Below are 5,000 nucleotides of genomic sequence, written 5' to 3'. Positions count from 1 at the left end.
GCGCGCCTGCCACTGGCCGCCCCCACCAGCCGGCTGTAGCGCGTGCGCCCACGCACCGCACGGCCAACACGCCGGGAGGCCCCCCCTCACCGGCCGGGGACGGTCCCACCCAGCCACCGCCGCGTATCGCTTCACACCCACATGCCATTCACGTTCGTGGGCATGGTGGGTATCGCTGCAACAACCGGTTGGTAGCTCAACCGATCGTCGCCATCACTGATTCACCCCTAGCGAGAACAACCGCACCACAACGGTTTACCAGTTGTTCATTTGCGTAACGTCACCAGCAAACGTAGGCGTCCATCGCCATTTGCAAATTCAACGATTGTTGCATGCCTGTGTCAGGTGTCACGACACACTGTCTGCCCACATACACGCAACAACATGTCCACGCTTAGCGAACACGTGGAAGGTGGCCCCCGTACGTATGCGATGTCCATTGCGCGAACGACTGTCAACCGGCCTCTGTCGCATGTCGCAGATGTGGAACGCAGTGCACCGTGCTATCACGGTGTGTGAGAAGAGACGACTACGTCTGACAACACGCGCCACTACATCAACAGACGGCTCATGCTGATCGCCATCCAGGGCATACCACACTGCAATCCAGCTCTTATAGGGAGACGACACGTAGCTGAGTGCACAACATTTGGACCGCATGGTTCGCCGTTGTTGGCGCAGTCGTTGTACGGTCACATGTACCACGATGTATCATTCAGTACATGAGGACCAATGTGCAGTACAGTGTGTGATTTGGACGTACAACATCAGCGGACAGTTGACACAGGCCGTACCACAGCGTAGGCTAAGTGCTTCGCCATGCGAATGCCAATGAACAACTGCAAATGCCAATGAACAACTGCAAAGGGCATTGAGCATGTACGTCCTGCTGCCATCCACATTACAGTGTATAGCTGCAAGGTGTTTAACATGAAGCGATACACTGGGGACCGGGCAGTGCGAGTAGCAAACTATATTGCGGGGGTTGCAGTTAGGCAACACTACACTAATTTAACGCGTCGTATGACAATTACAGAGCAGGTTAAGGCCCAACGTGTGTTGGGTTAAGGCCCAACGTGTGTTGGGTTAAGGCCCAACGTGTGTTGGGTTAAGGCCCAACGTGTGTTGGGTTACGGCCCAACGTGTGTTGGGTTAAGGCCCAACGTGTGTTGGGTTAAGGCCCAACGTGTGTTGGGTTACGTTAAGGGGCAATGTGGGTTACGTTAAGGGGCAATGTGGGTTACGTTAAGGGGCAATGTGGGTTACGTTACGGCGCAATATAGGTTACGTTACGGCGCAATATAGGTTACGTTAAGGGGCAATGTGGGTTACGTTACGGCGCAATATAGGTTACGTTACGGCGCAATATAGGTTACGTTAAGGCGCAATATCGGTTACGTTAAGGCGCAATACAGGTTACGTTAAGGCGCAATACAGGTTACGTTAAGGCGCAATACAGGTTACGTTAAGGCGCAATACAGGTTACGTTAAGGCGCAATACAGGTTACGTTAAGGCGCAATACAGGTTACGTTAAGGCGCAATACAGGTTACGTTAAGGCGCAATACAGGTTACGTTAAGGCGCAATGCAGGTTACGTTAAGGCGCAATGCAGGTTACGTTAAGGCGCAATACAGGTTACGTTAAGGCGCAATGCAGGTTACGTTAAGGCGCAATGCAGGTTACGTTAAGGCGCAATACAGGTTACGTTAAGGCGCAATACAGGTTACGTTAAGGCGCAATACAGGTTACGTTAAGGCGCAATACAGGTTACGTTAAGGCGCAATACAGGTTACGTTAAGGCGCAATACAGGTTACGTTAAGGCGCAATACAGGTTACGTTAAGGCGCAATACAGGTTACGTTAAGGCGCAATACAGGTTACGTTAAGGCGCAATACAGGTTACGTTAAGGCGCAATACAGGTTACGTTAAGGCGCAATACAGGTTACGTTAAGGCGCAATACAGGTTACGTTAAGGCGCAATACAGGTTACGTTAAGGCGCAATACAGGTTACGTTAAGGCGCAATACAGGTTACGTTAAGGCGCAATACAGGTTACGTTAAGGCGCAATACAGGTTACGTTAAGGCGCAATACAGGTTACGTTAAGGCGCAATACAGGTTACGTTAAGGCGCAATACAGGTTACGTTAAGGCGCAATACAGGTTACGTTAAGGCGCAATACAGGTTACGTTAAGGCGCAATACAGGTTACGTTAAGGCGCAATACAGGTTACGTTAAGGCGCAATACAGGTTAGGTTAAGGCGCAATACAGGTTAGGTTAAGGCGCAATACAGGTTAGGTTAAGGTACGACATAGGTTAGGTTAAGGTACGACATAGGTTAGGTTAAGGTACGACATAGGTTAGGTTAAGGTACGACATAGGTTAGGTTAAGGTACGACATAGGTTAGGTTAAGGTACGACATAGGTTAGGTTAAGGTACGACATAGGTTAGGTTAAGGTACGACATAGGTTAGGTTTAAGGTACGACATAGGTTAGGTTAAGGTACGACATAGGTTAGGTTAAGGTACGACATAGGTTAGGTTAAGGTACGACATAGGTTAGGTTAAGGTACGACATAGGTTAGGTTAAGGTACGACATAGGTTAGGTTAAGGTACGACATAGGTTAGGTTAAGGTACGACATAGGTTAGGTTAAGGTACGACATAGGTTAGGTTAAGGTACGACATAGGTTAGGTTAAGGTACGACATAGGTTAGGTTAAGGTACGACATAGGTTAGGTTAAGGTACGACATAGGTTAGGTTAAGGTACGACATAGGTTAGGTTAAGGTACGACATAGGTTAGGTTAAGGTACGACATAGGTTAGGTTAAGGTACGACATAGGTTAGGTTAAGGTACGACATAGGTTAGGTTAAGGTACGACATAGGTTAGGTTAAGGTACGACATAGGTTAGGTTAAGGTACGACATAGGTTAGGTTAAGGTACGACATAGGTTAGGTTAAGGTACGACATAGGTTAGGTTAAGGTACGACATAGGTTAGGTTAAGGTACGACATAGGTTAGGTTAAGGTACGACATAGGTTAGGTTAAGGTACGACATAGGTTAGGTTAAGGTACGACATAGGTTAGGTTAAGGTACGACATAGGTTAGGTTAAGGTACGACATAGGTTAGGTTAAGGTACGACATAGGGTAGGTTAAGGTACGACATAGGTTAGGTTAAGGTACGACATAGGTTAGGTTACGGTACGACATAGGTTAGGTTACGGTACGACATAGGTTAGGTTACGGTACGACATAGGTTAGGTTACGGTACGACATAGGTTAGGTTACGGTACGACATAGGTTAGGTTACGGTACGACATAGGTTAGGTTACGGTACGACATAGGTTAGGTTACGGTACGACATAGGTTAGGTTACGGTACGACATAGGTTAGGTTACGGTACGACATAGGTTAGGTTACGGTACGACATAGGTTAGGTTACGGTACGACATAGGTTAGGTTACGGTACGACATAGGTTAGGTTACGGTACGACATAGGTTAGGTTACGGTACGACATAGGTTAGGTTACGGTACGATATAGGTTAGGTTACGGTACGATATAGGTTAGGTTAAGGTACACATTGTTGTAAGGAAAGGTTTAATGGGGGGCGGGGCGGGGCGGCCGGTTTGTTGATTGTGATTATAGTAAGTGGATGCCTGCGGCATCATCTGATTTGCCACGTCAGGATGCACCTTTGGCTCATGACAGGCGGCGCTCTCATTCCATGCTTGTGGCAGACCTGTGTCTTTCATTCCTGCCATTGTATTGTGTGCTGTGAGAGGAGGCAGTATTGTGATGTTGGGTGCACCCCTGTGTAGGACATGTGTGGGTGTTGGTGGCTTGGCTGAGCAATGGTGGTTGTCGGGTGGGTGGGATATTCTGTTTTCTGAGTGGACCTCCCAGTCTGGTTATGACAGTGTGGATTGTCTAATGTGGCGGAGAGGATGCACTGGGTGTTGTTCCATGCTGGTGCTTACATATTGTCTGTGTGCGTGTTACAGGCAGAGAGTAGTGCGTGATAAGGGTGTGTGGCTGACGTGTGGTTGTGATTGTGAGCAGAGTCTTTCAGCATGTATACGGACAGTTGTATACATTATCTGTATTCTGATGGCTCTATCTATTACTAATCAGCGCCGTGTATACGTTTAATCCGGTTCCAGTCGAAACTGTTGTATCTCTGTACATTAGTGACACGGCGAGCCCGCTATGTAGTTACTCGTCTCGGCAGCTTCCACCGGTGTATGGCAAATGATTATAAGGAATCAGTCTAGTCGTCAATACCGATGGTGTGACGTCACATGTCTGGGGTGGGGGACGCTGCGCCCTTCCGGTGGGTCATGGCCTAGAAAGACTCTTCCCACGCAGGGGGGCGTGGACTGTCATTGACTCTTCCAGGTAATATACTTGCCGTACGTTCTTGCGACTGCGAGTGCAACGCTCACCGGTACCGACATGGATGGAGCGCCTCCTAGCTGACCGCTCAGCATCGGCATTCGTACAGAGAGCAACGCGGTCGCGTCTCTAGCTCGTAACTGGTACAGCCCGCAGCTCATGTATAGGGACAGCGGGAATGTCGCATATTGGAGATAACTCTTCATGAAACGCATGTTATAGGGGTGGATTGCACATTGCGACTGCGGGAAAAGTCCGCCGTTCATCCGCTGGAGTTGCGAGTTGGGCGGTTGGAGTGGGGCGCAGGTGGAGTGATTGCCGGTCCACGATTTCGTGCGGCAGAGGCGCTGGCGTTGGGGTGCTGTGGTCGACAGAGGACGCAGGCTTTGTGGGTGGGGTCGAAAGATGGGCACTGTGGGCCCATCGATGTCTTGGTCGGCTTGGCGTCTCATAGATGGCGGTATCGTCGTTGCAGGACGTCATGCCGCGGGAGACCTACAGATGGCGCTGTGTTTTGTGGTGCGCTCGACATGGCGGACGTAGTGTTGTCAGATTCGCATAGATGGAGGTATTGCATGTGGTTTCGCCGTATTTTCAT

Source organism: Schistocerca americana, unplaced genomic scaffold, assembly GCF_021461395.2.
Source record: "Schistocerca americana isolate TAMUIC-IGC-003095 unplaced genomic scaffold, iqSchAmer2.1 HiC_scaffold_1063, whole genome shotgun sequence".
In the NCBI taxonomy this organism is placed as follows: Eukaryota; Metazoa; Arthropoda; class Insecta; order Orthoptera; family Acrididae; genus Schistocerca; species Schistocerca americana.
This window is presented reverse-complemented; position numbering follows the sequence as displayed.